Below are 23,765 nucleotides of genomic sequence, written 5' to 3'. Positions count from 1 at the left end.
CACATGCACCACACAACATACCCCCTCTCACTCTTTCTCTCTCTCCACACACACACACACACACACACACACACACAAGCTCATGAATATCTTGCCTCCATGAATTGTCTTCCCTCTGCCTCTGAGTCTGCTTCTACTCTCCATCACTTGGAGGGTGAAGAAGCAATGGTCTTTCATTTGTATAGGTGGGAAAATGTAAGAAGTGGTAAAAAAAAAAAAAAAAAATCTGAAGAGACCAATCTCCACGAAAAAATACTAAAAGTTGTCAGAGAACTGCTCAAAAAGGCTTCAAGCCCAGGCAGAGTTACAGTAGAGAGTTTTAAGCCTTCAAGGAATAAAATATTTCTATATAAATTATTCCAGAATATGGGGAAAGGGAAGACTTCCCAACTGACTTTACAATGTGAACATACCCTAGAAACCAAAGCCAGACAAAGAAATGGCAACAACAACAAAAACATACCAGCTGTACCTGTGATTATAGGTGTAAATCATATAAGCAATCTCCAAAATTAAATGTTAGCAAATAGAATCCATCAGTATATTAAAAAGGATAAATATAAGATAGTGTGATGCCTTAGCTGAAGAATATAAAAACAGTTCAACATAAAGAAATCTAAGAATATAACCCATCACATTAGTAAGCTAGAGGAGAAAAATGTATGATCATCTAGATAGATGTGAAAAGTGTTCTGATAAAAGTCAACATCCATTCATCCATTATTAATTACAAAACAACACCAAAAATGACAACAGTGCTTCAGGAAACTTCTATACTGTGTAAGATTATACAACTGAAACAATAGCAAGCAATAGACCCAAAAAAGTCAGAAGAATAACAAGAGTAGGTACTATGACCACTAGTTTTCAGCATTGTCCTTTATATTTTTCTATACATGTACATATCCTGAGATAATATATTGCTTTATTTTCCTATCTTTTAACATTATATGAATAGGATTATACTGTACAAATTCTTTGTGACTTGCTTTTCTTACTTAATATTGTACTTTTGAGACTCCTAGGTTGGTGAGTAGAGCTATATAATGCATTCATTTTAACTTTTTAAGTATCCCATTGTGTGAACATACAATAAATTTTTAATCTTCTGTAAATACACATATAGTTTGTTTTCATTTTTTTGCAGTTACATATAGTGCTGCTGTGAATATTTGTGTGTCTGTCTCTTTGTTCATGTGTGCAAGAATTTTTCTAGGGCATATACAGGCATACATTTAAATTCATAAAATAATGGTGTTATTTTCCAACATGCTTGTTTATAATTAACTTTTGATAATTATGCTGTAAGAGTGAATGGAAGTTCTGCTCTAGTCCTTATCAAATTTGTTATTACATACTTAAAATTAAAATATTAGTTAATCTATTAGGTATGCAATGCTATTGCATTATGGTTTTAATTTGTGATTTCTAACTAAAGATGTAGTTGAGAATCTTTTCATATATCCTGTTCTCTGAAATGTTTGTTCATATCTCTTGCAAGTTTTCTATAGAGTGAATTGTTTCTTTTTTATTGCTTTGTGGAAGTTCTTTATGTATTTTGAGACAAATTCTTTGACAGTTAATGTGTTGCGAGTATCTCCTACCAGTGTGTGGCATGACTTTTCACTCTGATAGTGTCTTTTGATATCTAATTACCTTCCTAAACTCTCATATTAATTTTAATAATGCCTGTAGATACTTTTGTGTTTCTATCTAAAAAGTTATATTAACTTTGAATAATAAGAATTGTGTTTATTTTCAATCTTTATAGCTTCTGGTCCTTTATATGTTGTTTAGGATGTTCAGTATATTTTTGAATAGAAGTAGTGATGGTGAAAATTCTCATCTCGTTCCTGGTTTATATGGTTTTACTTTTTTTCTCTTATTTCATTTCCCCATTGGATATAATATCTGCTTTAAATTTTGTAGATATATTCAGGTTTTATTAGGTTAGGAAAATTATCTCCTTTTCCTGATTGTGAAATTTTATAAATGCTCCTTCTATATCTTTTGAGATAATTATGAGTTTTCTCTCCTTTACTATGTTAAATTGGCAGATTACCCCATTAATTTTCTAATGTTGCACCAGTCTTGCTTTTGTGTGAAAAAAAAATCCAAATAAGTAATATTTTGGAATCTATTTTGCTAATATTCATTATAGATTTTTACATATATGTTTGTGAGTTAAGTTGGCCATCCTTATCTTTTTAGTCTTCTCAGATTTTAGTATTAAGGTTTTATAAGCTGCCCTAAATTAGTTGGAAAGTGTTTTCTATTTTCTGAAAGACGTTGTATAAGATTTTAACTATTTATTCTTAGACTGTAAATGGAATTTGTTTATAAAATGATCCAATGCTGTTTTCTTTGTGGGAGGATTTTTAATTATTAAGTTAATTTATTTAGTGTTTATAGAACCATTCAGGTTTTCTAGTTCTTCTAGTCAGTTTTGGTAATTTGTATTTTCTGGGAATTTGTACATTTCACCTTAGTTTTCTAATTATTTGGAATAAAATTGTTCATAAAATATTCTTATCTTAAATATCTGCTACATTTGTGTTTGTGAGACTTTATTATTCCTAATCTCATTATTTACACTTTTCTTTATTTGAATTGATCAGTCTTGCCAAAGGGTTTCCCATTTCATTAATCTTTTCAAAGAGTCAACTCTTGATTTATCGATTTCCTCTAGATTCTCTTCTATTATATTTTTATTTTGTATTTTGTTATTTTTTCTCTTATATTTATTTTCTTCCTTCTATATATACTTTGGGTTGTTTCAGGGTTTTTCCCCCTAACTTTTCAAATTAATGAGCTTTTCTCATTACATTTTAGACTTTCTTCTTTTTAGTGTAAGCATTTAAGGCTATCGCATTTCCTCTAAATAACATTTACCTGCAGCCCATAAGTTTTGTTATACTACAATTTCAGTTGTATTTTTTCCCATTGTGCTTTCTTTTTAAAACCATGTATTATTTAGTGTAGTTTTACGTTTCCAAATGTGTGGGTTTTTATCTTAGCCATTTTTGTTAATTTATATCAGAAGCTATGTTGATACTGTTATTAGGGGTCTATAAATTTTGTATGTTTTAATTTCCTGGTAAGTTGAAAATTTACTGAAAATTCATTTTATCAGTATGTATTTACCTTCTTTAATTCTAATAACACTATCTTCCTTGAAGACTATTATATATTATTAAAATAGCTAACCCACCTCTCTTTTCATTGGAACTTTGCCAGTATATCATCTCCCATTCTTTTACAGTCACGCTTACTGAGTCTTCCTTTTTTGGTTATGTCTCTTTTAAAGAGCTTTCAACTTAATTTCATTGACCTTTAACTGGATTTCATTTTTTGCAATCTAACAGTCTTTGTTTTTGAACTGACAAGGCTAATACATTTACATGATTCTGATTACTAAAATTTATAAATTTATTTTAAAAAATTGTTTGTGGTAAAACAGCATAAAATTGTTTGTGGTACAGCATAAAATTTATCATTTTAACCGATTTTTAAAGTATATATTTCAGTAGTTTAACTATATTCACATTATTGTGCAACCTATCTCCAGAACTCTTTTCTTCTTAAAACTAAAACTCTATACTCATTAAACAACTCTTCATTCCCCGCTCCCACCAACCTCTGGCAACCACCATTTTACTTTTGGCCTCCACAAATTTGGGTACTCTAAGTACCTTATTTAATTGGAATTATAGAGTATTTTTTCTTTTTATGACTGGATTATTTTGCTTAGCCTAATGACCTCATAGTTTATCCATGTTGTGTAGCTCGTGTCAGAATCTTCTTCTTCTTAAGACTGAGTAATATTCTATTGTATGTAGATACCACATTTTGTTTATCCATTCATCTGTTGATGAATACTAAAGTTGCTCCCATGTTTTGGCTATTATGAATAATACTACTATTAACATGGGTGTGAAGATGTTTCTTCAAGAATCAACCTGCTCTCAATCTGTTTGGTTATATGCCCAGATGTGGGATTGCTGGAACATATGGCAATTCTATTTTTAACCTTTTGGGAACCATACAATTTTCCATAGTGACTGTAGCATTTTACATTCCAATCAACAGTGCACAGGGGTTCCAATTTCTTAACATCTTCACCACCACTTATTTTCTTTCTTTTGATAGTAGCCATACTAATGGGTGAGACATGATATCCCATTGTGGTTTTGATTTACATATCCCTAGTGATAAGTGAAGTTGAGCATATTTTTTGTGCTTATTGGTCATTTGCCAATTTCTTTGGAAAAAATGTCTGTTGATGTTCTTCACCCATTTTTTCATATAGCTGTTTTGTTGTTGTTCAGTTATAAGTGTTCTTTATATATTCTTGATATTAACATTTTATCCAATACAATATGTGCAAATATTTTCACCCATTCCATAGGTTGTCTTTTCACTCTGTTAATTTTATCTTTTGAGGTAAAAAAGTTTTTAATTTTGATATAGTCCATTTTTTTCTTTTGTTTCCTGTGCTTTGGTGTCATATACAAGAAATAAATCCAATGTTATAAAGCTTTTCTCTTATGTTTTCTGCTAAGAGTTTTATAGATTTAGCTCTTACAGGTAGGACTTTGATCCATTTTGAGCTAATTTTTACATACGGTGTGAGGTAAGGGACTAACTTCATTCTTTTGCATGTGGGTATCTAGTTTTCACAGCACCAATTGTTGAAAAGACTGTCCTTTCCCCATTGAATGGTCTTGACACCCTTGTTGAAAATCATTTGACCATATATGCAAGAGTATTTTCCTGGGCTCTCTATTCTATTCCATTGGTCTGTATGTCTCTCTTTATGCAGTACAACACTGTTTTGATGACTGTAGCTTTGTAATACGTATTAAGATCTGGAAGTGTGAGACCTCCAGCTTTGTCCTTCTTTTTCAAAGTGATTAGGCTATTTGGGGTCCCTTTGAATTCCATATAAATTTAAGATGGATTTTTCTATTTCTGCAAAAACACCATTGAGCTTTTGAGAGGGATTACATTGAAGTTATCGATCACTTTGGATGGTATTGACAACTTAACAATACTGAGTCATCCAATCCATGTACATGTGATGGGATGTCTTTCCATTTGTGTCTTCTTTAATTTCTTTCAACATCCTTGTGTAGTTTTCAGAGTACAAATTTTTCACCCCCACAGTTAAATTTATTTGAAAGTGTTTTATTCTTTTTGGTGCTGTTACAAATGGAGTTTTAAACTTTTTCTTTTTAGGATTGTTCATTGCTAGTGTAAAGAAATGTAACTAAATTTATGTGTTCATTTTATATCCTGAAACTTTGGTGAATTTTTTATTACCTCCAAAAGTTTTTTTTGTTGTTGTTGTTGAATCTTTAGGGTTTTCTACATGTAATATTATGTCATCTATGAACAGAAATACTTTCCTGTTGATCTTTCCAATTTGTATGCCTTTTATTTCTTTCTCTTGACTAATTGTTCTGACTAGGACTTCCAATACTATGTTGAATAAAAGTAATGAAAATGAGCATCCTTGTCTCATTTCAGGGCTTAGAGGATACTTTCAGTCTTTCATCATTGATTATATTAGCTGTGGACTTGTCATATATGGTCTTTATCATGTTTAGGTAGTTTCCTTCTATTCCTAGTTTAAGTGTTTTTAACATGAAAGAGTACTGAATTTTGTGAAATGTTTTTCTACATCAATTGAGATTATCATGTGGCTTTTTCTTCATCATTATGTTAATGTAGTGTGTTACACTGATTGATTTTCATATGTTGAATCATTCTTGCATTTCAGGAATAAATCCCACTTGGTCATGGTGTATAATCCTTTTAATGTTTTGTTGAATTCTGTTTGTTGGTGTTTTGTTGAGGGTTTTTACATCAATATTCATCAAGCATATTGGTCTGCAGTTTTCTTTTCTTGTAGTATCTTTGGCTTTGATGTCAGAATAATACTGGCCTCATGGAATGAGTTTGGACGTGTTGCCTCCTCTTCAGTTTTTTGGAAGAGTTTGAAGAGAATTGATGTTAATTTTCCTTTAAATGTTTGGTAGAGTTCACCAGTGAAGCTATTTGGTCCTGGGCTTTTCTCTTTTGGGAGGTTTTATTTATGATTCAGTCTCCTTACTACTTATAGATCTGTTCAGATTTTCTATTTCTTGGTGATTCCATGTTGCTAGGTTGTGTATTTCTAGGACTTTATCCATTTTATCTAGGTTACTAATTTGTTTGCACATAATTGTTCATAGTATTCTCTTATAATATTTTTTTCAATTTATGTAAAATCAGTTGTAATGTTCCCTCTTTTCCTTTCTGATTTTAGTTATTTGAATCTTCTCTCTTTTTTCTTACTAGTGTATCTAAAGGTTTGTCAATTTTGTTGATCTTTTTGAAGAAAAACTGATGGTTTTTTAAATTTCCCTTATTGTTTTTCTAGTCTGCATTTTGTTGATCTCTGCTCTTATATTTATTATTTTTTTCCTTCTGCTATCTTTGGGTTTAGTTTGTTCTTATTTTTCTAATTCCTTAAGGTATAAGATTAGGTTGTTGATTTCAGATCTTTCTTCTTTTAATGTAAACATTTATAGCTATACATTTTCCTTTTAGCTTTCACTGCATTCTATAAATTTTAGAATGTTGTGTTTTTATTTTAATTTTTCTAAAGATATTTTCTAATTTCCCCTGTGATTTGTTACTGTTTTATTTGGACAATCTTTGTTTAAATTCTCCCCTGTATTTACTGATTTCTTGTCATTCTTTCTGTATTTTAGATCTTTCTTCTGGGTTCATCTTCCTTCTCCTGAAGTTCATCCTTTAGAAATTCCTACAGTGATTAGATGTCAAACCCTTTCTATTTTAGTTGCTCTGAAAATATCTTCATTTCATTTCTTAAAAGATAGTTTTACCAGATATAAAATTTCATATTTCAGCATTTTAAAGACATTATGCCACTACCTTTCTCTTCCAATGTTGCTGTGGTAGATTGAACTGTGCCCCAAAGATGTCTACATTCTAATCCCTGGAACCTATGAATATGTTACCTTACATGGTAAAAGGTACTCTACAGATGTGATTAAGTTAAGGATCTCAAGATGGGGAAATTATCCTAGATTATTCACATGAGCCCAATGTTATCAGAAGGGTCATATAAGAGACAGGCAGGAGGGTTAAAGTCAGCAGTAGGACATATGACAACAGGAGCAGAACAGGAGCCACATGGTGGCAGCCTCTAGAAGCTGAAAGGGGAAAGAAACAGATTCTCCCCTGATATCTCCAGAGGAAACCAGCTTGGCTGACATCTTGATTTTAGCCCTGTAAGACTCATTTTGGACTTCTGACCTCCAGAATTATAAGAAAATAAATGTGTGGTAAATGTTTGAGGGTTTTTTTAGCCACTAAATCTGCGGTAATTTGTTACAGCAGCAATAGGAAGCTAAAGCAGTTGCTTTTGAGAAATCTGCTGTCAGACTAGTTATAGTTCTATCATTGATAATTTGCTTTTTCTTTATAGCTGCTCAACTTTTAAAGTTTTCAATTTTTCTTTAGTATTCTGAAAGTTTATCTTAATATCTAAGTGTGTATATCTTTTTATTTATCCTGCTTGAATTTCCTATCTGGAATCTTTGATCACTGCTGGGAAATTCTCATTTTTTGCCTCTCCTAGTATCATCTCTCCACCAATCTCTCTATTTTCTCCTCCTGGAACTCCTTTAATGTTTGTAGGTCTTTTTCACTTTTTCCTCCATGCCTCTTAATTTCTCTTTATATTTCACATCTATGTTTCTGTGTGCTGGATCCACTGTAATTTCTCACACCTATTTTCCATATTCCCTGTTCAGCTATATTCAGTCTTCTTATTATACCCATTGATTTTTTAAAAAAATTTTATCAGAGTATAGTTGATTTACAATGGCATCTCAGTTTCAGGTGTACAGCAAAGTGATTCATTTATGCATATACATCTATGTATATTCATTCTTTTTTGGATTCTTTTCTCATATAGGTTATCACAGAATATTGAGTAGAGTTCCCTGTGCTGTACAGTAGGTCCTTGTTGGTTATCTATCTTATACATAGTAGTGTGTGTACGTTCATCCAAAGCTCCTGATTTATCCCTCCGCCCCCCCACGTTTCCCCTTTGGTAACCTTAAGTTTGTTCTCGGTATCTATAAGTCTGTTTCTGTTTTGTAAATAAGTTTATTTGTATCTTTATTTTTAAATTAGATTCCACATATGAGTGATATCATTTGATATTCGTCTTTGTCTGGCTTACTTCACTTAGTATGATAATCTCTAGGTCCATCTACCCATTGACTTTTCAATGAAAATTGATATATTTCACAGTTCTGAAAGTTCTGTTTGGTCCTTTTTCAATTGTATATGGTCAGTTTTGATAGTCTCATGTTCTTTCATCAAACATTCAAAACACTGATTTATTTCTGTAAACATATAAAACATACTGATTTTATATTGTGTTTGATCATTCCATTATCTACAGTTTTTACAGCTCTAATAATGTGCTTTGTTGTTTCTCCTGACTCTTGTTCATGGTTTTATCCTTCCTTCATGTGTCTAGTGAGTTTGTTAGCTGCTGTGTCTTGTAGCTTTTATCTGGGAATATTCTTTAAGGCATTTGTACAGTGTAGGCCTTCAGAAAAAAAATTGCTTCTGCTAGGCACTTGGAGAGTTATCAACCAGAAAATACTTTAAACTAAATTTGAGCTTAGGATTTTGTATGTTACATATTTCATATCAATTCAAGTTCCAAACCTCTGTTTTGTGGGTTTACGGTTCAGGATTTTTTTTTAAATTTTTTTATTTTTATTTTTGGCTGCATTGCATCTTCTTTGCTGCGTGCAGGCTTTCTCTGGTTGCGGTGAGTGGGGGCTACTCTTCGTTGCAGTGCGCGGACTTCTCATTGCAGTGGCTTCTCTTGTTGTGGAGCACGGGCTCTAGGCACGCGGGCTTCAGTAGTTGTGGCACACGGGCTCAGTAGTTGTGGCTCACGGGCTCCAGAGCGCAGGCTCAGTAGTTGTGGCGCACGGGCTTAGTTGCTCCGCGGCATGTGGGATCTTCCCGGACCAGGGCTCGAACCCTTGTCCCCTGCATTGGCAGGTGGATTCTTAACCACTGCACCACCAGGGAAGCCCATGGTTCGGGATTTTAATAGGAGACTTTCTTTTTTCTCTTTTTACTCCTCTCTCTGCTCTATCCAAGGTCAAGCCAGAGACAGATTACCACTATCTCCTTCTGAATGATAGATTCTTTCTAGGTCACCTACTGAGCATGTCACACTTCTGATGATGTATGTGAGGGAATTCCAATCAGATCTCCCACACCTCCAAGGCCAGGGCTTTGCCTCTGTCCTGTCAATCTGTTAAAAGCCAGGACCTAAGCCACCAGGGACTGGCAGATAACTTCAGGGCAAAACAGACTCTATTATTTGCTTATCAGTTACTGGGTTTTACTTCTTGTCATTTCTAGCCTATGAGATTCCTTTATTTTCCTGGCAGCTCACGTATACATTAAGAAATATGTCATTAATATTGTATGCAGCATCTTTAGGTATGAGGTCTCTAAAAATCTAGTATGCCATGTTTTTGTAAAGCTCCTTGAATTAGCTACTTCTGTGTAACAAATTATCCCAACACTCAGTGTCTTCAAGCAACAGCTATTATCTCATAGGCTCTGCCGGTCAGGAATCTGTATGCAGCTTCTCTCTCACAAGGCTGCAGTCAAGGTGTCGGCAGGTGCTTCACTCATTTCAAGGCTCAACTTGGGAAGGATCTGATTCTAAGTTCACTCATGTAACTGTTGGCAAGACTTATATCCTTGCCAGCTGGTGGTTGGAGACATTAGTTTCTTGTCAAGTGGTTCTTTCCACAGGGCTACTCACAACATAACCACTTGCTTCTTCCAGAGTAAGGGCTCTGAGAGAGGGAAAGGGAGAGAAAGTAAGAGAAGGTGAACAACAGGGAAGGTACAGTCTTCTTGTACCCTAATCTCAGAAGGGACATCCTGTGACTTTTGTCATCTTCTGTTCATGAGAAGTGAGTCACTATTTCCAGCCCATTCTCAAGGGGGAGGTGATGACACAAGTGTAATCATTTGGAACCATTTTAAAGGCTGCCTACCTCACTTCTATGTACCCAAACATAGTTAGTAAGCAAAATAGTATATATTGTATGATTCATTTTTATTACATATAATGTTCAAACATATGTATATGTAGAGGAAAATATCAGCAAGCTATAGCTTGTACTGTTCTTAGGTACATTTGTACGCACCTCTTCCGTGTGTGGCACTCTGCTAAGTGCAGGGAGCAGAGAGGTAAACAGAACATCTCTCTATCCTTGAGAAGTTAATCTTAAGACCTCCAGGTACCCATCTCTCCTAACAGATAGTTTTGTAAATAGATGCTGGCACAGAACATTTTTTATAATATCCACGCAGAAATGCTTGTATTTTTCCCTCATTGACGAAGCCTGTTGTGCCATTCACGTAGTGATTTCCATAGCTGCATTTTATATCTCGCCAGAGTCTTGAGTGGCTAGGTTCTCTAATTTCAAGAACTTTCTTTAATTTTGAACACTGTACAAAGTTAAAACATCTTCCTTTGCACCAGTAATGGGAGAGGAGGATCTATGGCGCTCAACAGGTTATTGTAGCTTCATAGATGAAAATGCAAAATGCTCCTCATAGGAAAATGTAAAATGTGCCCTCACAGCACTGTTCCTTGACTGCAATAAGGAGTCAGGAAATGGTAGTTAGAACCCTCTGCAGGGCAATCTTAGAAATTTTAATTAGAACCATTGAATTTAGTTATTGTTTTAATTTCTATTTGATATTTACTTTTAATATCTGTGCCATTTTATGGGTATTAGTATGAAGTTCTATTTTCTTAGTTGTGTTGTGCAACATTCCTTGTCTACTTTTAATTTTCCTTGTCTATGGTTAAAATGCCCTAGCTCTGCTTTAAGAAAAGCAAGTGCTATGTGTCATTAAAAAGCAAACTTCTAAGAGAAAAAGAAAACCTCTGGCAGGGTTGAAATCATGCAGCCCATTTATAGAATTTGGTCTGAAATGTAATCATATTAACTTCTGTTAATGCATTTAGTTAATACAGTAATCATCCTTGGTACATTTTATTTATACTCTGAACTTCCATTTTGAAATAATACTAATACACCTCCTCTTCTAATAATAATAAATGTACTGATAGCTCTGTGTTTATATTAACTGCCACCCAAAGGGAGAAATCAGTCAGTTGTTAGGGCAGCTGTGGCATAGGGATAAAGGAAGTGGAGTAGGATTCAGGTGACTTAGTGGGACTAACAAGGATTCTGTGCCCCAACCTACTAATTGTATGGTTTTGAATAAGTCACTCAGCCCCCCTGGACCTGTCTCTTACCTAGAAAATAGGGATAATAATGGTTATAAAGTTGTTGTGGGATCAAACAAGAAATTCACATAATGATACCAGCTCTTATTTATTGAAAATTTACTAGGTCTGGTGCTGTTCTAAGTTCTTTAGGTGAATTGTTTTATTTAATTGTCACAACATTGCCTTTCTGTAAGTACTATTATTATCAGCATTATCCCCAGGTTACAGATGAGAAGACCAAGGCACAGAGTGGATTGGATAACTTGCTCAGAGTTGCACAGTTAATAACAAAGGCAAGATTCAAACTCAGACAGTTTGGTTTAGCAACGGGGCCACTGTGATATATTTTATTTCACGGGAAATCTCTGGTTGGGTTTTAGCTCTTAATGGTGCACAGTGAAAAAGGAGTTCTTATCATAGCTAATTTCTGTAAAATGGGTTATTAAAAACCACCTTGCAGAGCTATATAGCAAAGATAAATGAGACTTGTATAGGAACTTATATGACACAGACCAGCTTCTCAGTATATGCACAGTATGTTTTGAATTCAATTCTTCACAGCACAGAGTGAAAGAGGAGGCAGGATAAACTGGGTGAAGAGAAGAAACGGAAAGATGCATCATGAGGTGGCAGTGGCGGGGGGAACTTGGGGCCACTATGGGTTTCAGAGGAGGAGACTTGAAGACTTCGTTGAATGCATCTTGCTGCTCCATTCCAGGGCTTCAGCAACTGGAGGTCCAAATTCTAGCCATTCAACAAAAATATCTTCTCTGACATGGAATTGCCATTGTAAACAGGGCTGCATAGTAAAAGAAAGCCTTGCACTAGTAGCGAAGGCAAAGGAAAATCCTTAAATATGTTTCGATGCTGAGAGGCAAGAGCCCATGGAGGGAAGGTTGTTGAAGACACAAGAAGAAGGGCTTTGGATTCAAACAGGCTTAGAGTCTGTCTCCAGCTTTACCACTCACATGACATTTACACTCTCTGAGCTGTTGTTTATTCATCTGTCAATGGGTATAATAGTTGCTTCTACCTCTTAGGTCTGTTGTGAAGATTAAAGGGAATATTGCATGCAAAGCACTTAGCACTGTGGCTAACTAAGAACTGAATAAATATTAGCTCATATTATGATTATCATTATAGTGGATGGAATAAGGACTCTGTGTAATAAAAATAGCACCTTGTCTGTGTGCAATGGCACATAGCAGGTGCCCATTACCCACTTGTTATTATTAGCAACATCATTGTTATTAGGACTGTAATTATCATTAACTAGTCACGGTATTTGGATTCTATTCCCCATTCAACCTTGTGACCTTAGAAAAGTCATTTCACCACTTTGAGCCTTGCTTTCTCCATATGTGAGATGGAATAGTTGGACTAAATTAGTGGTTCCTGAAAATGGACAGATAGATCTGTGCTAGGTCAGAACACAGTTTTCTCTGGGCCATGTTGGAACTGGCTCTATAAAGCTGCTAACTCTCCTTTACTCTGAGATCAAGTTTTTTCTTACATTTTTACTGTTACTAATTTATTTCATGAACTGATGATGGTAGATTGTAGCCTTTAAAAAAAATTGGTATTTGGCAAAATACTATGTTGGAGACTATATGAATGTCTACCTCCTTTCTTTTTAAAAATACATTTTAATTCTACTACTCTTTGAAATAGAGAATTTGGGGAATTATCCCTGCCACGATGACCTCTAAGATACTTCCCAACACTATCCACTTAGAGCAGAGACCTTAGAGAAACTTGCTGATGGTGAAGTACAGAAATAGGTGATGGAGAAGAGATTCAGCCTGCGGTGTCAGGCCCATGGTAAGAGCCTCAGACGGAAACAAAAGAGGAAGAAAGCTCTGAAAAGGGGGCCAGAAACACTTGCTCTTTCTTTCAGTAAATGTTTAGAGATCACTATTGCCCAGACACCATGCAAGGTCCTGGATGTGAAATGGTCAGTGTAATAGGTTGAATGGTGGCCCCCAAGAATATGGCCATGCCTGGGACTGAGAAAGTTCGTACCAAGGGTCGGGGGCTGCTACGATAAATACCTAAAATGCAGAAGGGGCTTTGCCTCTAGGTACAGGACGGAGGCTATAGAAAAAGCCTACAATGCCGGGAATGCACTGTTAGGGGTGATTCTCGTGAGGGCTCAGAAGAGGAGAGCTATAGAGAAAGCCTTAGTCTTCATAGGGAATACCCAAATAATCCTGATAGAAAGCTGGTAAAAATATGAATGGTCAAGGACATTCTGTTGATGTCTCAGATGGCAATGAGGAGCATGTTATTGGAAACTGAAGAAAAGGTGGCAAAGAGCTTTGCTGAACTGTACTCATGTCCTAGTGTTGTGTGGAAGATACCACTGTGAGCAATGAAATTGGCTATCTGGCTGAAGAAATTTCTAAGCAAAGTGTTAAAGGAGCGCCCTGGCTTTTCTTGAATCCTTAGAGTAAAAATGAGAGAAGGGAGAAATCATTTGAAGGTAGGTTTGTCAAAAGGGAAACAGAAGTTGAAAAGTTGGAATATTCTCAGCCTATCCATATTGGAAAAAACAAGAAAACATGTTCAAGAGAGAACAAAGGTGTGACTAAACAGCTTTTTGACTATATCTGTCAGCCATCTGAACAGAAGCCAGGGCCCCGGAGGAGGGGCCACAGCTGCTCAGCGCTGCCTTACCTCGCCGCTGGGCTCCTCCTCACTTTCTAGTTCCGCACTCCTTGGCTGCATCAGCTCCTGCTCCCGTGGGCCCTGTGCAGTGCTGGTGTGGTGGCCAGCTCTTCCAAAGGCACAGGTGCTAAGCCCTGGTGGAATCAGCGTGGTGCCTCCTTTGCAGGCACGTAGGGCACAAGAGCTGTGGAGGTGGTGCCAGGCAGAGAACCCACGGTTAGAACAAGGCCGAGTAGAGCCATGGGAATGGGCTGTCCCAGGACCCCAGCCCAGGAGAGCTGCAGCACAGGCCGTGGCCAGCAGAGCCCTCGGACGGGCCTCCCAAAGCCATAGAAGGCAGAACCCCCCGCTGCTGTGGGCCGTAAGGTTTGGGGCTTAGTAGGTACCTGTTACCCCTTTCTTCTTTCCCACCTCTCCCTTTCGGCCTGGGCATTTCTATTCTATGCCTGTCCCACCATTGGATCTTGGAAGTACATAGCTCGTTTGATTTCACAGGTTCACAGCTAGAGAGAAATTTGCCTTGGAACGGATGAGTCTCACTCATGGCTGATTTAGATGATACTTTAGACAGATGAGACTTTGGATTTAGACTTTTGAGTTGATGCTGGAATGAGTTCAGTCTTTGGGGGTTGTTGAGAGGGAATGAATATGTTCTGCATGTGAAAAGGATATGAATATTGGAGGCCAGGGGTGGAATGCTGTGGTCTGAATGTGTCCCCCCAGAATTCTTATGTTGAAATCCTAACCCCCAAATATGATGGTATTAAGAGGTGGGACCTTTGAGAGATGCTTACATCATGAGGATGGAGCTTTTGTGCATGGGATTAGTGTTTCTGTAAGAGACCCCACAGAGCTCCCTTACTCCTCCTAACATATGAGGACACAGCAAGAAGCTGTGAGCTATGAACAAGGACAAGGGGCCTCACCAAAAGGCAACGATGCTGGTGCCTTGATTTTGGACTTCCCAGCCTCTAGCACTGTGAAAAATAAAGTTCTGTGGTTTATAAACTACCCAGTCTATGGTATTCTGTTACAGCAGCCCCAGCGGACTAAGACATGGGGCCAGAACCATTTGTTCTTTCTTTTAACAAATATTTATGGATCCCTTACGACAGCCCAGGTATCGTGCAAGGCACTGGATGTAAAAATGCTCAGTGTACTTGGGTGAATGGTGACACCCCCCCAAAAAATATGTATGTCCTAATGCCTGGAACCTATGAATATTATTTTATATGAAAAAAGACTAAATAAGTTAAAGAAAATGATAATTAAGTAATTAAGTTAAGGATGTTGAGATGAGACCATCCTGGATTATGTGGGGATGGGGGGGGATGGTGGCTGAATCCAAGGACAAGGGTCCTTATGAGTGACAGAAGAGGAAACACAAGCACAGAGGAAGGAGGCAAGAGGAGGAGGCAACGTGACCCCGGAAGCAGAGATCAGAGGAACACAGCCCCAAATCAAGGAACACCTGGAGCCGACAGAAGCTGGAATCGGCAGGGAACCGATTCTCCCCTCCTGGGATATTTGGAGGGGACTCAGCTCTGCCCACACCTTGATTTCAAACGTCTGGCCTCCAGAGCTGTGAGAGAGTAAATTTCTGTTGTTTTAAGTCCCCCAGTTTGTGGTAATTGGTTATAACAGCCGCAAGAAACTTGAAATAGTCAATAACATGGATATAATACCTTGCCTTTGTGGTGCTTAGAGAGAGAAAGAGAATTAAAGAAGCATTGCAATAAAGAGGGACCACAGTGATGAGCAATAGATTAGAAGAACACAGGCGCTCTGGGACTCCTGATCTGCCAAGAACAAGCTACTTAGATGAAGGATCTGGGAAGCTTCTGTACTGCAGGCTGAGCAGGAGCAGAGGATGCCCCCTATCTTCCCCCTCTTGCCCCTGTGCATTTAAAGCCTGGGGGTGGGGGGCACACTCTATATTCCTGAATCCCTGCTCCTCCAGCTGGAAGGTGTGCAGGTTGGCGCTGCCTGGTCTCTCGGCCTACACTCTGAATCTGCCGTTCAGGATTGACGGAGCAGACCCCTGCAAGTGATACCAAACCCTGGAAATGCTGCCAAATGTGTGTGAGACAGCCCCCATAGGTCCCAGCAGCCTGGACCGCCGCCGGTCAGAGGGCACGTCTGCCTTCTGCCAGTTCCAGCACACGCTGATTGTGCGCCACTCTGTTAATTAGGACGCCCCTTGGCATTTATGAGACTGAGACAGAAATCAACAGACTAAGAGCTAGTCCCAGCTTCAATTTCATGGAGTTTGTCAATTCAAACTCAGAAAAAGCCACTGGTATAAAGATAGATTCCATTAACTTTGGTGCGGGTGCCTAGGTAAGAGAGAAGGAGGGGCCTCATTGTGCCATTTCTACATTGTCCGGCACTGCAATTTTTCTCCTTTTAAAGCATTCTTCTTACGGACTTATGCAAGCATTGACAAACTAGACAGGAAGCCTGGGGAATATGAATACGTGTAAATACCAAGTCAGACATTTTTTAAGAATGTCATTTATCCTAAAGTGTGTAAGAATTACTTTAAAGCCATTAGTGTCTGGTTTCTCTAAAGGTAGAGACACATTTTAAAAACACACTTTTCCTATCAGACTTCAAAAATATTAAAGGCAGATTCTTTTTTCAACAATGAAGAAACAAAAAAATATTGCTTTTGACCTGAAAAACCATAACATCTGCCTATAAGCTTTTCATCAGGATCTCAAACACCACACCTTGAGGTGTTCAGCTGTAGATTTATTCTGATTAAAAATTTCAAGGAAAAACTTGTGATGTTGACTTGAATACTGTACGTTCTATATTTAGGGCTAAGCGAACCTTGAACAGCATTTATTGTTTGACTTCAGATTATTGCAGATTTTGACATGTTTCTTTTATGTTCCTTTTGCCATCCTTGGAACCCGAGTCAAAAGAGTGATCTTTTCTTCTTTCTTTCTTCCACCCATCCTCGAATTGTGTGCCAAGCATCTGTGCACTGCAGTGCTCCCCATAAAGCACTGTGGAAGACATAAAACAAGGATAAAATATTAAATGAAGTGTCCAGTGTCAAAGCTTTTAAGCGAATCATGAAAATCTGCCAGCCTTTAAGAGCAAACTTGTCTTTACAAATGAATAATTTAAAATAAGAAAGACAATCATCACCATGATCAAGAGGGATTTATCCCAGGGATGCAAGGATTCTTCAATATATGCAAAGCAATCAATGTGATACACCATATTAACAAATTGAAGAATAAAAATCATATGATCATCTCCATAGATGCAGAAAAAGCTTTTGACAAAATTCAACACCCATTTATGATAAAAACTCTCCAGAAAGTGGGCATAGAGAGAACCTACCTCAACATAATAAAGGCCCTATATGACAAACCCACAGCCAACATCGTTCTCAATGGTGAACAACTGAAACCATTTCCCCTAAGATCAGGAACAAGACAAGGTTTCCCACTCTCACCACTATTATTCAACATAGTTTTGGAAGTCCTAGACATGGCAATCAGAGAAGAAAAAGAAATAAAAGGAATACAAATTGGAAAAGAAGAAGTAAAACTGTCATTGTTTGCAGATGACATGATACTATACATAGAGAATCCTAAAGATGCCACCAGAAAACTACTAGAGCTGATCAATGAATTTGGTAAAGTTGCAGGATACAAAATTAATGCACAGAAATCTCTTGCATTCCTACACACTAACAACGAAAGATCAGAAAGAGAAATTAAGGAAATAATCCCATTCACCATTGCAACAAAAAGAATAAAATACCTAGGAATAAACCTACCTAATGAAGTAAAAGACCTGTACTCAGAAAACTATAAGACACTGATGAAAGAAATCAAAGATGACACAAACAGATGGAGAGATATACCATGTTCTTGGATTGGAAGAATCAATATTGTGAAAATGACTATACTACCCAAAGCAATCTACAGATTCAATGCAATCCCTATCAAATTACCAGTGACATTTTTACAGAACTAGAACAAAAAGTCTTAAAATTTGTATGGAGACACAAAAGACCCCGAAGAGCCAAAGCAGTCATGACAGAAAAAAATGGAGCTGGAGGAATCAGATTCCCTAACTTCAGACTATACTACACAGCTACAGTAATCAAGCCAATATGGTACTGGCACAAAAATAGAAATATAGATCAATGGAACAGGATAGAAAACCCAGAGATAAACCCACGCACCTTTGGTCAACTAATCTATGACAAAGGAGGCAAGGATACACAATGGAGAAAAGACAGTCTCTTCAATAAGTGGTGCTGGGAAAACTGGACAGCTACATGTAAAAGGATGAAATTAGAACACTCCCTAACACCATACACAAAAATAAACTCAAAATGGATTAGAAACCTAAATGTAAGACTGGACATTATAAAACTCTTAGAGGAAAATATAGGAAGAACACTTTTTGAAATAAATCACAGCAAGATCTGTTTTGATCCACCTCCTAGAGTAATGGAAATAAAAACAAAAATAAACAAACGGGACCTAATGAAACTTAAAAGCTTTTGCAAAGCAAAGGAAACTACAAACAAGACGAAAAGACAACCCTCAGAATGGGAGAAAATATTTGCAAATGAATCAATGGACAAAGGATTAATCTCCAAAATATATAAACAGCTCATGCAGCTCAATATTAAAAAAACAAAAAACCCAATCAAAAAATGGGCAGAAGTCCTAAATAGACATTTCTCCAAAGAAGACATACAGATGGCCAAGAAGCACATGAAAAGTTGCTCAACATCACTAATTATTAGAGAAATGCAAATCAGAACTACAATGACGTATCACCTCACACCAGTTAGAATGGGCATCATCAGAAAATCTACAAACAAGAAATGCTGGAGAGGGTGTGGAGAAAAGGGAACCCTCTTGCAGTGTTGGTGGGAATGTAAATTGATACAGCCACTATGGAGGTTCCTTAAAAAACTAAAAATAGAATTACCAAATGACCCAGCAATCCCACTACTGGGCATATACCCAGAGAAAACCATAATTCAAAAAGACACATGCACCCCAATGTTCATTGCAGCACTATTTACAATAGCCATGTCATAGAAGCAACCTAAATGCCCATCGACAGACAAATGGATAAAGAAGATGTGGTACATATATACAATGGAATATTACTCAGCCATAAAAAGGAATGAAATTGGGTCATTTGTTGAGACGTGGATGGATCTAGAGACTGTGATACAGAGTGGAGTAAGTCAGAAAGAGAAAAACAAGTATCGTATATTAACACATATATGTGGAACCTAGAAAAATGGTACAGATCAACTGGTTTGCAGGGCAGAAATAGAGATACAGATGTAGAGAACAAATGTATGGACACCAAGGGGGGAAAGCGGGGGGGGGGTGGTGGTGGTGGTGGTGGTGTGATGAATTGGGAGATTGGGATTGACATGTATACACTGATGTGTATAAAATGGATGACTAATAAGAACCTGCTGTATATAAAAAAATAAATAAAATAAAATTCAAAAAAACGTAAAAATAAAATTCAAAAACAAATTAAAAATAAAATAAAAGCAGTGCTTACTTGGAAAAAAAAAAAAAAAGACAGTCATGGTAACTCCATTTGCATTTTATTTCCAGCAGTTTGCACAGAATTCCATCATCTCCTGGTGCTTCCCTTCCCATATATTTCAGAGAAAGTTGATAGCAGTTCTGGACCTACGTCTTGCCCTATGAAGACTTACTGGGAACTACTTTTACCAGCTTTACAAGATTTGCTCTTTGCATGTTCTCAGAAATTACAATCTGTTGGCAATTGATTCTAATCATGGATGGGAAAATGGATTTGGAGGGAAGAGAACACTTGCTGGAACGATATTTCTCCAGATTGTGGAAACTGGTCTGATCTGAAGTTTCAGACACTTGCCTGATATGACGTAACATCTCTCTCCCCACCCAGCTCTGTCTTTTCTGTGAGAAGAATGCGAAGAAAGAAATTTCTCAGATGACTCCCCACCATCAATTTTATAGTTGAAATATAGGAAGGATTTTGATTCATGGCACCAAGAATGGGGAAAGGGAGAAAGCCATAGAGAGTGGACAGGAAATGAACAAGAGAGAAAAGGAGAGAAAGAAAAACATTGCCCAGACACTGTGTGTTCTCAGCCTCTGTCCCAATGACATATTTGCTCATTCATTTGAACATGTACCTGGAATTAATATTAGTTCCTGAAGACCAAGGGAAAGATCCCTGGATGGTTTCAGTCATTTGTTTCACCTTTCCCATGGTTTCACTTGTAGAATAAATAGAAAATAACTTTCAGACCAAGCAATGCGTTGGAGGTGACAATTCTGTGATGTCTGTAAATCTAATCCTACTCACCACTCTGAGAAACACTACTCTGTCAGCAAGGAACCTTGAGATGATAACTGAAGGACACTTCCATTGCTGTGTGGGTGCACTGAAGCATTTGAAAGTATGTGGCATGCAACATGATCATGGAAATAAGGACAAATTATAATTACCTTAATACAAGTTTGATGGTCCCATATAAAAGAATACCTGAGGTTTAAATGATTCATCCACGGGAAACACTTAGAACAGACTCTGGCACCTATAAGTGTTTCATATTATTAGCTCTCATTATTATTACCTAGGCTTTCTCTTCTGGCCGAAAATGCTCTTTTGCTTTAGAAACTGCATGTTTATAAGTATTAGAAGAAATTGGAAAAACAAGTTGAATTTAAAAGGAATTTGAATGGTCAAATGGTCCCGGGAGACAGAAATGAGTTTTGTCTTCCCCATATTAGAAATGGAAGTTTGCATATGCTCTAATTTTATTTCTAATCCATACTCAGAAAAATAAATATTAACTTAGAGGTATGGTGAGAAGGGTATAGGATCTGGAGTCAGACTGCCACGTTCTTTGTGACTGGAATAATTATTTTAGGTGTAATCCTCAGTAGCATTATCTCTGTAATGGGAAAAATTGTCCTTGCAGTTTGGGGCAAGACAACATGAAACCAAATGTGAAAACTGGGTATGGTTTTAAGATGTATTCAGTTTTAATCTGTTATGATATAAGCATGTTGTCTTCTGGGGGATACAAAAAAAAATTATTGAATCATCTAGGAAAGTAGCTATCAAGACCTTGACTTATCATTCTAGCTCTCTCTAGAATCATCAGTAAGGTCTTTGATCCATTGGTTGACCTTTCCCTGAGATAAGGGTCTTCCCTCTATAGCTTCTCTCCTCTTTCCTCCTCCATGGAAGGCCCTGGGAATACAAACATGCACCGGATGGAATTCCTGCTCTGCTGGGTGCTAGAGAATCTGGTCCCATACTGGAACATTCTGTTCTGGGAATGTGCAAAGAGACATTGGAGGATAAGGGAGGAAGTCGCTGAGGCTGCCTGGAGCAGTCCAGGAAGGCAGCAGGGAGGGGGTTCCACTGGAGCAGGACCACCAGGAATGAATAAAATTTCTCCCAGCTTTGAAGGTGGCTTCAGGGGAAGATCATTGCTGGCTAAAGGCATAATGGATATCGCATAAATTTCAGACCCACACGCACCTATTTCTTAACAGTATTATTAGGCAAAAAACATTTGTTTAGATGAAAAGCCATGTATCATAATTAACTAGACACTTCACTTCCAATACTAATGATAGTATTTATTGCTTGCTATATACCAGATTCTGTCCTATCTATTTTATATGTTTCAACTCAAACCTCATACAGTCTTGAGGACACAACAATTATTATGCCCATTTGACAGATGGGAAAACTGAAGCACAGAGATGTTAAGATACTTGCCAAAGATTACACATTTAGTAAGTAGAAAATTGGGCGTTTGCTCCAAGACAGTCTGGCTCTGGATTCTAGGCTGGAATCCACTGCACTCTTACTGCTTCTATAGCAACAATCTGGAAGTTGAAATATCAAGACATTATTTCCGACTCTTTAAAATACTATTTACACTACAAACCAGTTGAGGTGATTTTCTAAAAACAGGACTTTGCAGTTTTGCAGTCATTGCCAAAGCATGTAAAATGTGAGTTTGGGGGATTTACTAAGAATTTGAAAATTGTTTTCAGATTTCTATGTAGAATTCCATGGGAATAGGAGAAGTAATTCTGGTTCATTATTGTCTTTGGCATTGCGTCCATCCGAAATAGGGAGGATACTGAACTAACTCCTTCACCCTGACCTCAGTTAGCCATTTAATCAATCAATCAGTCATCAATGGTCCATGTCACAAAAGGCAATATGGTTGAATTTATAGTAAAAATTCACATTAATGAAATCAGAGGGAAGTTTATTTTGAAAATCAGAGGGAAATAATTTCCTCCATTCAGAGTGACCCATTGTTCTCTCTGGTGAGAGCTTTTGGACTCTCTTCTCCATTGAGAGCTGAAGATTCTGGTTTGGCTGTTGTGACATTCAGGTTGTCACGGTAAAATGATGATGATGATGATGATGATGATGATGATGATGATGATGATGATGATGATGATGATGATATGACTTCCTGGCTCTGGCTTTATGCTTGCTGCAGCCCCGGGGAGGCGCTTACTGCCCCGAGCAGTGTTCGGCCGGCTGCCGCCTTTCTGCAGGTGCCCGGGACTGTGCACCCTGAAATTCCAGCATCTGTGCATTCTCTGGGGAGTCACTTCTCTTCCTCTTTCCCTCATTCTCCCCCTTACCTTCCTTTCTTGTCCCCTCTCTTCCCTTTCACACATCCCACCTCACATGCTAATGGCCTTGATTTCGAATACCTGCTCAGATAGGCCCAGCCTCCCAAAAAGAAAACCCGCCATGACCTTGGCGGCGTCTTAGGTGGCACTCTGAGCTGTGCTGGGGACACTCAGAATCTACAGCAGCTCTTGCCTCTTGATGAGAGCCCGGAGCCAAGGCTTCCAGGAGGAGCCACGCTTGTCAGCTGTCAGTCAGGAGGGAACCTGTCCCTCCCAGGCACTGCCTCTGCCACAGGGGGGTGACCAGCCTGTAAAAATGAAATAGACTTCAGTGGGATGCCAGAAATTCATTTTCTCCCTCAGATGCTTTCATCTCACTCATTTCACTGTGTTTACAGGCCGACAGGTTTCCTGAGGGCAGCCATGATTTAGATTTACAGTTCCCCAGGCAGTCTGATTCTGAGGAGAAGTTATAACACCTGTAATGTATTACTGTCTCGTAGAGGAGCAAAGCATGTCAGGGGCTGCGGAGGCTGGCTACCCCAGTAACTGCAGGCTCTCTGCACTGTAGCACCGACAAAGGCAGGCTGGGCTGAACGGCCTCAGCCTCTCTCATTTTCTGTCTGCACATAAGCACACAACACACTCAGGCTCTTAGAGACTTGGCGATGGTGATGGGGGAGGGGCGGTAACTTCAATGTGTCATTAAAAGAGTCTGCATAGCCACTCCCCAGACAGTGGACAGGACAGAGAGAGTTCAGATATTAGGCCCAGAAACGACTGGATTTGCAGGGGAAGAAACCATAAGACAATCTGATTGGGATCCGGAGAGGGGATTGCTGTTAGCAAAAACAGAAGCTCCCTACAAAGGCTTGTCTCTCTTGTTGATTCCTTTCACTTAAAATTGGGTGCATCTTGGCTAAGAAAAGTAGAACTGGCATTAGGTGAGTCCGGAGGGGGGCTGTCAAATGGGGGCACAGTAGGGGAGGGCTAGGTGACTATCCCCTGCCCTGGTTGTTCTCAGATAGGAATTCAGCTCCCTTGAGGAT

This window comes from Balaenoptera ricei, chromosome 6 (genome assembly GCF_028023285.1).
Source record: "Balaenoptera ricei isolate mBalRic1 chromosome 6, mBalRic1.hap2, whole genome shotgun sequence".
Taxonomy (NCBI): Eukaryota; Metazoa; Chordata; class Mammalia; order Artiodactyla; family Balaenopteridae; genus Balaenoptera; species Balaenoptera ricei.
The sequence above is the reverse complement of the archived record's forward strand: the minus strand, read 5'-3'. Positions refer to the sequence as shown.